Source organism: Haemaphysalis longicornis, unplaced genomic scaffold (assembly GCF_048455015.1).
Source record: "Haemaphysalis longicornis isolate Haplotype H1 unplaced genomic scaffold, Haemaphysalis longicornis Haplotype H1 scaffold_3, whole genome shotgun sequence".
NCBI classification, from domain to species: Eukaryota; Metazoa; Arthropoda; class Arachnida; order Ixodida; family Ixodidae; genus Haemaphysalis; species Haemaphysalis longicornis.
The window spans coordinates 210,251,396-210,264,215 of NW_027526335.1; the positions used below are offsets into that span (position 1 = coordinate 210,251,396).

General features: G+C 48.5%; 1 protein-coding gene across 3 annotated transcripts in view; it reads left to right on the forward strand.

Moving 5' to 3' along the window:
- The window catches only part of LOC144175942 (uncharacterized), a 91,023-nt gene that overhangs the window by 69,871 nt on the left and 8,332 nt on the right, over positions 1-12,820 (forward strand). The window lies entirely within an intron of this gene.

Below are 12,820 nucleotides of genomic sequence, written 5' to 3' on the forward strand. Positions count from 1 at the left end.
ATATCCGAGACAGACCTCCTGAACGAAACGGATGCGGATCTCCTTGCCGGCTTGAAGGATCAGGGCGTCACTGCCGTGAGACGCATCACTATCCGCAGAGACGACAGGGAGATTCCGACCAAACACATTATCTTGACTTTTGACCGCGCAGTTCTTCCACAATACATAAACGCAGATTTTATCCGTTGCTCCATCCGTCCCTACATCCCGAACCCGCGGCGCTGTTTTAAGTGCCAGAGGTTCGGGCACGGTTCGAACTCTTGCCGTGGCCGAACGACGTGTGCAAAATGCGCGGCGCACGATCATCCGAGCGAGAACTGCCCATCCGAAACTCTCACTTGTGTAAACTGCGGGGGGCCGCATGCAGCGTACTCCCGCAAGTGTGAAAAATTCCAAATGGAAAAAAAAGATAATTAACATCAAGGTCACGGAGAACATCACCTTCCCAGAGGCGCGAAAGAGGTTCGCCTCTTTCCCTCTGGGGAGGTACGTAGACGCGGCTCGCAGGGGGGCGGAGCGGCGTCTGGTTTCCACAGGGACCCAGTTCAGCGAGTCTGACCTGGTCCCGCCCCCGCCCCCCGCTGGGTTGCCTCACGCAGCCCAACCCGGCACCACGCCGCTTGCTGAGGCAGCAGCGGTTGTGGTGCAAACCACTTCTGTCGGGACCGGTGCCGCTCCCACCTCTGTCTCCCCGTCCTCCAGTCCGTTGGAGGGTACCGAGGTGATGGACACCATGGGCCCCGCACCGGCTCCCACCGTCACCGCACCGCCCGTGCCACCTCTGGTGCCCCGGACGCCCTCGGCGGTGGCGGCTCAAACGAAGGGCTCCCGAGGGGGGGCCAAGTCTGGGGGGCCCGGTCCGTCGGGCACCCCTCGGACATCCGACGACGAGATGGATGTCGGGCCGTTCCTGCCTGCAACGCAGCGCAAGGAGCGGCCACCGACTTCCAAGCCTACAGACAGGCCTAAAAAGCCTAACCCCAGAGTAACAGCCCCGAAAGACGACACATGAACACATACACACACTCCATTCATTCTTAAACCTAAATAATGGGAACAGAAAACATCATTCAATGGAACTGCAGAGGCCTCCTTAAAAATCTTGATGATGTGTATGATATCCTGCATGCCAATCAGCCAAGTCTCGTGTCTCCAAGAGACTCACCTCAATTCCAAACAGACAAATTTCTTAAATAGGTAGATGGTATTCAGAAAGGACAGGGTTGGCTGCACACACTCTTCAGGAGGTGTGGCAATTGTCGCCCGGAAATCCTTAGCCTGCCACCCTGTCACTCTGAACACTGTCCTCGAGGCTGTAGCAATTCGAACAATAATATTTAATAGGTTGGTAACGGTGTGCTCCATTTACATTCCTCCTGATCATGCACTTTCGAGCTCTGATTTCGAGGCGCTGGTCGACCAGCTGCCCGAACCATACATCCTAACAGGCGACCTTAATGCGCACAACTCTCTTTGGGGCTCCTCCAGAACGGATGCCCGAGGTCGCCTGATAGAGAAATTTCTTACATCTTCAGGAGCATGCCTTTTCAACAAAAAACAGCCTACATACCATAACTTAGGACATAATACGTACTCACATCTCGACTTGGCTATTGGTTCTGCAATTCTCTTTCCATGTCTTGAGTGGGGCGTGGGCACGGACCCATATGGTAGTGACCACTTCCCCACATCCCTAACATACAGAGGTAAAGGCCCATGCAGTCCATCTGCCCATAACAGGTTTAATGAATCAAAAGCAAACTGGAGTACATTCACAGAAACATCTAAACTACACCACACAACCATAAAACACCTACACGTGGAGGAAGCAGCCACACTCGTCACAGCGCACATAGTCGACGCCGCCGAAAAGTCCATTCCCCAGGCCTCCAGTGGGTCCCGCACCCCAAGGAGGCCCTGGTGGAACGAGGACTGCAGGCGGGCGCGAGAGGCCCAGAACAAGGCGTGGGGTGTCCTTTGCCGGTACCCCACGTCGCATAACCTCATTTCTTTTAAACGGGCAAAGGCTTTTGGGAAGCGAGTGCGTCGTGAGGCGAAAAGGGAGAGTTGGCGCACCTTCCTCACTTCCATCAACTCATACACTGACACACACAAAGTCTGGACACGAATACGAAAACTAAAAGGACAACAGACACACAGCCTGCCCCTGGTTAGTACAACAGGGGACACACTGGAAGACCAGGCTAACACACTTGCGCAACACTTCGAACACGTGTCCAGTTCAGCACACTACACCAACACTTTCATTAAGCACAAAGCATCATGTGAGAAGAAGTCCTTGCGAGACACTAATAAGTCGAACTCATCCTATAACACCCCCTTTTCACTTCATGAGCTGAAGGTCGCACTCGGTACTTGTAAACCTTCAGCTCCAGGTGCAGACAGGATTTCATACACAATGATACAACACTTACATGCAGACACACTTGAAACACTTCTTCACCTCTACAATAAAATATTTCTTTCGGGGCACTTCCCACGCTCTTGGAGGGAGGCCATAGTAGTGGCTTTCCTAAAGGAAGGGAAGGACCCTTCCTCTCCCGCCAGTTATCGCCCCATTGCCCTGACAAGCTGCCTGTGTAAGCTCTTCAAGAAGATGATAAACAGGAGACTCGTGTACTTCTTAGAGTACAACGGTCTTCTAGAGAGCTGCCAGGCAGGCTTTAGGGCGGGGCGATCTACGAACGATCAACTCGTTGCGTTAGACTCGTATATTAAATATGCCTACCTCCATAAGCAGTACTGTATGACAGTATTCTTTGATCTTGAAAAGGCGTACGACACTGCTTGGCGGTACGGCATCCTCAGCGATTTGAAGTCCTTTGGTATGTCGGGTAACATGTGGAACACGCTTGCCAGTTACCTCTCTGAAAGAACGTTTCGCGTGCGAGTTGGAACTGCACTCTCTAGAGTTCATGTGCAGGAAAACGGTGTTCCGCAAGGTGGAGTTTTGAGTTGCACTTTGTTTATTGTAAAAATGAACTCTCTTCGGAAGGCTCTGCCACCAACCATTTCCTGCTCAATCTATGTAGACGACGTGCAGTTATCCTTTAAGTCTTGTAACCTGTCTATCTGCGAGCGCCAAGTCCAGCTTGGTGTTAACAAGCTAGCTGGCTGGGCAGATAGCAACGGTTTTAAATTTAATCCAGTGAAGTGTACTTGTGTTTTGTTTTCGAAAAGGCGCGGCATTCGGCCGGATCCAGACATCAAACTCAATGGTGTCTCAATTCCAGTCAGAAATGAACACAAGTTTTTAGGTGTAGTCCTTGATGAAAAGCTCTCGTTCATTCCCCACATAAAACAACTTAAACATAAATGCTTAAAGGCCATGAATATACTCAAGGTTCTCTCCCACTCTTCATATGGGACTGACAAACAACTTCTTTTACGTGTTTTTACCAGCCTGATAGGTTCACGGTTAGACTATGGAAGCGTTGTTTATGGGTCAGCAAGTAAGACATCCCTCAAAATGCTGGACCCAGTGCTTCATCTGGGGCTGCGGTTGGCATGTGGCGCCTTCCGGACTAGCCCGGTCGAAAGCCTCTATGTGGAGTGTAATAAGTGGAACCTACAACGTCAGCGAGCATACACAGATCTCCTTTTTGCTTTTAAAATTTCATCTATGCCACACCATCCTTTTAAATCGGCTTTTTATGATACGTCTATGACTGCACTACTCCTAAACCGACCATCGTTCTCTGCGCCCTTCTCTTACAGAGTTAGAGAGGAAGCGTCAGAGCTTTCTGTCTCCTTTTTAGACACCATACAAAGTTCTCAAACAGATTTTATAGCACCATGGCATCTCCGCCCTGTATCATGCGACACATCCTTCACACATGTAAATAAAAACCGAGCTCCCACATGTGCAATTCTGCAGCACTTCTTGTATTTGCAGCAGAAGTATCAATTTTCTGAATTTTATACGGACGCCTCTAAAACTGCCACCTCTGTGTCCTGCGCGGCGCATGGGCCCGGCCTTAATGTCACTAAAACTCTTAACAGTAATACGAGTATCTTTACGGCAGAGGCTTATGGTGTACTTCTTGTTGTTAATCATATCCTTCAAAGTCACATCCCACAATCCATTATATATACAGACTCCCTCAGTGTCGTGCGGGCGTTGTCATCAACAAAGTCTTCAAAAAATCACGTTGTAAATCTAATAGTCAAGGGTATTATGTCTGTGTATGTCCACAAATTTGAACTAGTCCTTTGCTGGGTCCCTGGGCACTGTGGTATAGCCGGGAACGAAGCAGCGGATCGAATGGCCGCTACTGCTACACTCTCGAATACAGTAGACATAACCACATTACCCTACACCGACGTGAAACCACACATCAGACAACAACTTCGCAAAACATGGCAAACACACTGGAGCGAACAAACCGACAACAAGTTACACGTAATAAAACCACACTTGGGACCATACACCACCGACACACGCAATAGATACACTGAAGTCGCCTTGGCTAGATTACGGATAGGGCACACTCACGCAACGCACTCGCACCTGCTCACTGGATCTCCAAGACCTCTGTGCAGCAGGTGCGGAGAGGCCCTATCCGTGATCCACGTCCTCATAGAATGTAAGGCACTCGACAGTACACGACGCAAACACTTCCCTCAACTACACACACGACATATTCCACCACACCCATCATACTTCTTAGGAGATGATGCCATGTTTTCTGTTCAGCGCACGTTTAAGTTCCTATCAGAAGTTCACTTTTTACAACTCATCTCATACCACCCATAGCTTTACCCCTGGTCCTATACACCAGCCACCTTATTTATTTTTTAACCACTCTTGTTCTTCACCCTGGCCCTTTACACCAGCCGTACTCATAGTTTATAACTGATTTTATTTCGTGTTGTCTCCTCATCAAATAACTTTCTGTTTGGCGCTCTTTGCCCGTGTCGGCCTTGCGCCAATAAAATCAAACCATCATCATCATCGAAACCTTTTGGTACATGATAACGTTGAATTCAGTTGGTCCTTTACCGCCCCCGCACGGGGCACCTTGAGTATTCATGGTGACGGTGAGCAGCGACACCGCGGACCCCGAGCTCCCAACATAAGCCGTGTCCAACCGTGGCGACGTGTTTAAAGGTGAAGGGTAGAAGCCGTAAACGGTGGCCGTCGGAGCCTTGGTCAAGCTCCGGCCGATGGGTTCCCTGTCTGTCTACCAGGCAGGGAGCTCCGGGACCTCTTTGACTACCAGGGTAAGGTCAAAGGAGAAAGTACCCCCGTCTCCCTGCTTTTTTCTATGCCATATGGATAATTCAAAACCCCCCCCCAAACGTGATCGGCCCCCGAAAAGGGGCCGCACCGAAGTTTCTTTTCCATCCCTACCAACCATCAACACTCCGAAACCTGAAAACTATCCCCGGTTTTTGGTCCTTGAATCAGTAGATAAATCGAAACCCGTCTCCTCCCAGTCTGTATTCCTTGTCTCCAAGTTCCTTGAAGGAATCATTGGCAAATTTTTCGAGGCAAAAAAACTACGAACAGGCGAAGTACTAGTTGAAGTAAAAACTCAGAAGCAGTCCGCAATCCTCCTGAAACAAACCCGCATGGCAGATCTGGAGATCAAGGTCACACCCCACCGCAGCCTCAACAGCTCTCAGGGTGTGATCTCTGAGGCAGATCTCATTTCTGAAACCGATGCCGACCTTTTGGAAGGCTTAAGGGATCAGGGCGTCACGGCTGTAAAGCGCATATTCATACGCCGCGATGACAAACAAATAGCCACTAAACACATTATCCTGACCTTCGATAGATCCATCCTTCCAGAATCTATAAATGCCGGGTATATACATTGCAATGTCCGCCCGTACATCCCGAACCCACGGCGCTGTTTCAAGTGCCAACGGTTCGGGCATGGCACAAACTCTTGCCGTGGCCGACTTACCTGCGCTAAGTGCGGTCAGCATGACCATCCCTCAGAAAATTGTGAATCCGAAACCTTCAACTGTGCCAACTGCCAGGGATCCCATGCAGCGTACTCGCGAAAATGTGAAAAGTTTAAGCAGGAGAAACAGATAATTAATGTCAAGGTAACAGAGAACATCACCTTCCCAGAGGCGCGGAAGAGGTTCGCCTCTTTCCCCCTGGGGAGGTACGCCGACGCAGCTCGCCGGGGGGCGGAGCGGCGTCTTGTTTCGGCGGGGACCCAGTACCGCGAGTCGGACTTGGTCCCGCCCCCGCCCCCCCCTGGGTTGCCTCTGGCAGCCCAACCCGCCACCGCACCGCCTGCTAAGTCAGCAGCGGCTGTGGTGGCATCCACGTCCGTTGGGGATGCTGCTGCACCCTCAGTTTCCTCCTCTCCACCGGCCCGAAGCTCATGCGAGGGCCCGGAGGAGATGGAGCTGGAGGAAACCGCAGCAGTTCCCACCTCCGCCGCACCGCCTGTGCCACCCGGGGCGCTCCTGACGCCCTCGGCGGTCGCGGCCAAAACGAAGGGCACCGCAAAGGGTGCCAGGTCCGGGGGGTCCGGTACGCCGGGTACCCCTTCCAAATCAGATGATGACATGGATGTGGGACCCTTCCTGTCTGCTTCGCAGCGGAAGGAACGGGTCCCCCCATCTAAACCTCCAGAGGAGGTAAAAAAACCCCGTCCAAGAATCCAAGCCCCGAAAGACCCTACATAAATAGTCACACTCCAGTAGCTCTAATACATAATAATGGGAAGAGAAAATATCGTTCAATGGAACTGCAGAGGCCTTCTAAATAATCTTGACGACGTCTATGAGATTCTGCATGCTAATCAGCCAAGTGTAATGTGTGTTCAGGAAACACACCTGAATTCTAAGAACACAAATTTCTTGAATAGTTACCTGGTATACAGAAAGGACAGGGTTGGCTGCACACACTCTTCTGGCGGTGTGGCCATAATCGCCCGCAAATCCTTAGCATGCCACCCTGTCACCTTGAACACTATCCTGGAGGCTGTGGCAATTCGAACGATAATATTTAATAGGTTGATAACGGTATGCTCTATATACATTCCTCCTGATGTTTCACTTTTAAGCTCTGACTTCGAGGCGCTGGTTGACCAGCTGCCCGAACCATACATCCTGACAGGCGACCTTAATGCTCACAACACTCTTTGGGGCTCTTCTCGCACGGATGCCCGAGGTCGCCTCATAGAGAAATTCCTTACATCTTCAGGAGCATGCCTTTTCAACAGTAAACAGCCTACATACCATAACATAGGACACAACACATACTCATGTCTTGACTTGGCGATTGGCTCCGCAGTTCTCTTTCCTCTTCTCGAGTGGGGTGTGGGAACTGACCCATATGGCAGTGACCACTTCCCCACCTCACTTACATATATAGATAAAGGCCCAAGCAGTTCATCTTCCCATAATAGGTTCAATGAAGCACGAGCTAACTGGAATACATTTACAGAGACATCCAAACTACACCACACATCCATAGGACACCTACACGTTGAAGAAGCTACCCAACTCCTCACGGCGCACATCCTCGACGCCGCCGAAAAGTCCATTCCCCACGTCTCTGGTGCCCCGCGCAACCAGCGGAGGCCGTGGTGGAATGAGGACTGTAGGCGGGCGCGAGAGGCCCAGAACAAGGCGTGGGGTATCCTGCGCAGGTACCCCACGTCGGGAAACCTTTTATTGTTCAAAAGGGCTAAGGCGATGGGAAAACGTGTGCGCCGTGAGGCAAAACGAGAGAGTTGGCGCTCATTCGTAACATCCATAAACTCTTACACTGACTCTCGCAAAGTCTGGACACGAATACGCAAACTAAAAGGACAACAGACACACAGCCTGCCCCTGGTCAGTACAACAGGGGACAAACTGGAAGACCAGGCTAACACACTCGCACAACACTTCCAACACGTGTCCAGTTCAGCACACTACACTAGCACTTTCATGAAACACAAACAATTGGCTGAAAAGAAGTCTTTACGTGATAATGATAAGTCAACCTCCTCTTATAACTCGGAGTTTTCACTCCATGAGCTGAGGACCGCTCTGAGCACTTGTAAACCCTCAGCTCCAGGCCCAGACAACATCACATATACAATGATACAGCACCTACACTCAGACACTCTTCTAACACTCCTCCACCTATATAACAAGATTTGGCTTTCGGGGCACATTCCTTGCTCTTGGAGGGAGGCCATAGTAGTGGCTATCCTAAAGGAAGGGAAGGACCCTTCCTCTCCATCCAGTTACCGGCCCATTGCTTTGACAAGCTGCCTGTGCAAGCTCCTCGAGAAGATGATAAACCGTAGGCTCGTGTACTTTCTTGAGTACAATGGTCTTCTCGAGGGCTGCCAGGCAGGCTTCCGGGCGGGGCGATGCACGAATGATCAACTGGTTTCTCTAGAGGCCTACATAAAGGATGCATTCATACATAAGCAATACTGTATGACAGTATTTTTTGACATTGAAAAGGCATATGATACAGCATGGCGCTACGGAATTCTTAGAGACCTAAAAGGTTTTGGTATCTCGGGTAACATGCTGAACACTCTTTGTAGTTACATGTCTTCACGAACATTTCGTGTCAGGGTCGGTTCGGCACTTTCAAATGTTCACGTGCAGGAGAATGGCGTGCCTCAAGGTGGCGTATTGAGCTGCACCTTGTTTATAGCTAAGATGAACTCTCTCCGAAAGGCACTGCCGCCAACCATATCCTGCTTGATGTATGTAGATGACGTTCAAATATCTTTCAAATCATGTAACATATCCATTTGTGAACGTCAGGTCCAGCTTGGGGTAAATAAACTTTCTCGCTGGGCAGATGAAAATGGATTTAAACTTAATCCTTCTAAAAGTACCTGTGTTGTATTCTCAAAAAGGCGGGGCATCCTGCCCGATCCCGACGTAAAACTCTTTGGTGACTCGATTCCAGTAAAAAGAGAACACAAGTTTTTGGGTGTGGTGTTTGACGAGAAACTCTCATTCATACCCCACATAAAACGACTTAAACAAAAATGCCTAAAAACAATGAATATTCTAAAAGTCCTGTCTCACCAATCGTACGGTGCAGACAAACAACTCCTGCTTCGACTTTATGCCGCGTTGGTAGGGTCACGGTTGGACTACGGAAGCGTTGTGTATGGGTCAGCCACAAAAACAGCACTTAAAATGCTCGACCCAGTGCTTCACTTAGGGCTTCGCCTGTCTTGTGGGGCGTTCCGTACCAGTCCTGTCCACAGTCTTTATGCAGAGTGCGACAAATGGTGCTTAGCGTACCAGCGAACTTATGTTGACCTCCTGTATGCCTCCAAAATCTCATCAATGAATAACCATCCCTTTAAACCGGTTTTTAATGATACGTCCACAACTAAACTCTTTTTAAACCGCCCATCTATTGCTGTTCCTTTCTCGCAGAGAGTGAGGGACGAGATGACTATTCATGACGTCTCCCTCTTAGACACATTCAAATCATCTCACACTGATCTTGTAGCACCATGGCATCTTCGTCCTGTGGCATGTGACTTGTCTTTCGTACAATACAACAAGAACAGGACACCAAGAAGTGGGATTTTGCAGCATTTCATGCATCTGCAGAATAAATACATGGCTGCAGAGTTTTTCAGCGATGCATCTAAAACGTCCACTGCGGTGTCTTGTGCTGCGCATGGGCCTAATTTTGAAGCATGTAAAACAATGAATGTTAATACAAGTATTTTTACAGCAGAGGCATATGGCATATTTCTAGTTGTAAGTCACATAGTTGAACATCATATTCCTACATCCGTCATTTATACAGATTCGTTGAGCGTCGTCCGTGCATTATCATCCGGAAAGTCATCAAGAAACCATGTCATTAATCTTATCTTCAAAACGATTATGGTAGCTTATTCTTCAAACCTTGGGTTGACTGTGTGTTGGGTGCCAGGCCACTCTGGCATTGGCGGTAATGAAGTGGCGGATGAAATGGCTGCCAATGCTGCACTCCGAAACACAGTCGACATGGCAACACTACCTTACACAGACCTCAAGCCACACATTAGACAACAACTCCGTAAAACTTGGCAAGCAGACTGGAGCGAACAGACAGACAACAAACTACACGTAATAAAACCACACTTGGGACAATACATTACTGACTCACACAACAGGCACATTGAAGTTACCCTAGCTAGGTTACGGATAGGCCATACGCATGTAACGCACTCGCACCTGCTCACGGGATCTCCAAGACCCCTGTGTAGCAGGTGTGGGGAGGGCCTATCCGTAGTCCACATACTCATACAATGCAAGGCACTTGACACAACACGACACAAACACTTCAGAGAACTCTACAGACAACATATTCCCCTACACCCATCTCTGTTTCTAGGTGACGATGCCATGGTTTCTGTGAAACGCGTTTTTAAATATTTGTCAGATGTTAAGTTTTTAAACCTCATTTCCTATCATGCGTAATCATATCTGGCCCTATACACCAGCCATCACCATTATCTTTATTGATCTTACTGTGTCCAGTTTACACATTTTATACATAGCTTTTGTGGTAATCACTTGTTCTCATTAAATAACTTCTCTGGCGCTCTTTGCCCTCGTCGGCCTTGCGCCATTAAACACCAACCATCATCATCATGGTCCTTTACCGCCATACATCACAGCTACCTGACTCACTTCCTGTTTATTCAACGTGCGCCGAAATCTCGTACACGGGCGTTTTTGCTTTTCGCCTTCTGATAGAGGCGAAAAGCAAAAACGCCCGTGTGTACGAGATTTCGGCGCACGATAAAGATCCCCAGGTGGTCAAAATTAATCCGGAGCCCTCCACTACGGCGCACCTCATCACTTCCTGTTTATTCTAATGCAAACAGGGGCTGCATCATGAAACTGCTGAGAAGAAAATGAAGAAAGGAAATGCATTGTTTGATTTAGGATTCTTAGCAAAAAGCATCCCTCGGCAGCACATTAACACTAAAATGGCTATGGGAAGGTGTGTTTCATTTGAAACCAACTTACTGTCCTCTTTCCATTCTGAAATGTTCTAGGTCCCTATCAGGAAAACTGTTTCAGTCTAAAGTGTTTCAATTGAAAACCTTTCATTTCCTGCCTGTCCTTCTATACGTACGGCAAAATCTCGCGTAGTGCATCAGTCTGCCAGGGTGCCATATCCTAATGTCAATGCACACTATGAAAGCAGCTTGCACTTAATGTGTCACATTGTGTGCTTTTTTTGCTTTTTCTTGCATAGTTTGTTGTCACTGCAGTAATTAATAGGAGACTCAGTCCTACAAATCACAGAAATGGCTCATTTCACGTTGAAAATACTCACAGTTATACACTTTTTGCGCGGCACGGAGGAACAATCGGTTGCGGTGATGAGGCATAAGGGTAACTTGTTGTTCTTAAAGAGTCACTGGAGGCAACCAGCAAGCTGGTTTCAAACGGAAGTCGAACCTCCCCATGGCCATTTCAGCATTGATTTAGTGCCAAGATGCTTGAAGTGCTGAGAAATTGCTGTTCAAATGCTCATCAAACGTGACGCAAACAGTGACTGCAGTCACTGTTTGCATAAGGATAAACCGGAAGCAAGTGAAGCAACGGTGGTTTATAGCAGTATAGAAGCAACTGAATACAACATTACCCTGTACCAGTTTTAGTCAAATCGCTCATGCTTTCCCAAACTCCCCTGTCATTTGCAGTTAGAGGCCACTAAGCAAAATGCTTCTCCATTGGACCCGTGGTCAGTATTTGCGCTTCGTTGAAAAAAAACACTAGCCTTTTGAGGCCCCGCAAGTGTTGGCGTCGAACGAATCCTCTCTTGGAAAGCGGTACTGCCACACCAAGTAGGGACGAGTAGCACCATCCAGGGGCAGCCAAGAAAGAAGTTGTGCGCGTCAGGTCATTTAAGCCCTTCCGGTGAAACTGCGTGTTTTTTCTAGTTTTAGCCTTATTTTTTAAAGACGCCAGGTGTATTAGGAGTATAATAGTGTCCTCCGTGAGCTAATCTATCAACCTAGAGAGACTTGCATTTTAACTTCACTGTCATTTAAAGTTGTGCTCGAGTGTATTGTGCAGTAGTAATGTCTTTTTTATTGCTGCAAAAGCCAAGACGGTTAATGTATTGGCACATGGTTTTATGAAGACTTTGCATTCCTAATTTAAGTACTGAAATTCGCAGGGAACGTTGGCTAACAATTTTATTACTATATCGAATTATTAAAGTTCATTTAACCATATGTCTCCCCGCACGGGGCACCTTGAGTATTCATGGTGACGGTGTTGGCGACACCGCGGACCCCGAGCCCCCAACATAAACTGTAACCTACCGTGGTGATGTGTTTAAAGGTGAAGGGTAGAAGCCTCAAACGGTGGCCGTCGGAGCCCAGGTCAAGCTCCGGCGGATGGGCTCCCTGTCTGTTTACCAGGCAGGGAGCTCCGGGACCTCTCAGGCTATCAGGGTAAGGTTTGAGAAGAAAGTACCCCCGTCCCCTGCTTTTTTCTATGCTGTATGGAAAATTCAAAACCCCCCTCCAAACGTGATCGGTCCCTGAAAAGGGGCCGCACCGAAGTATCTTTCCCTCCACTTTCAAGTATGAGCTTCCCAAAGCCAGACAAATACTCTCGTTTCCTTGTTGTCGAATCTCTTGATTCAGCTCGCCCTCTTGCTTCACAATCAGTATTTTTAATTACAAAATACCTTGATGGAATAATTGGGAAAACCTACAATGCCAAAAAACAACGCACAGGTGAAGTCCTTGTTGAAGTAAAAAACCAACAGCAGGCAACCACACTTCTTGGTCAGACGAAAATGGTCGATCTGGACATCAGGGTCACACCCCACCGCAGC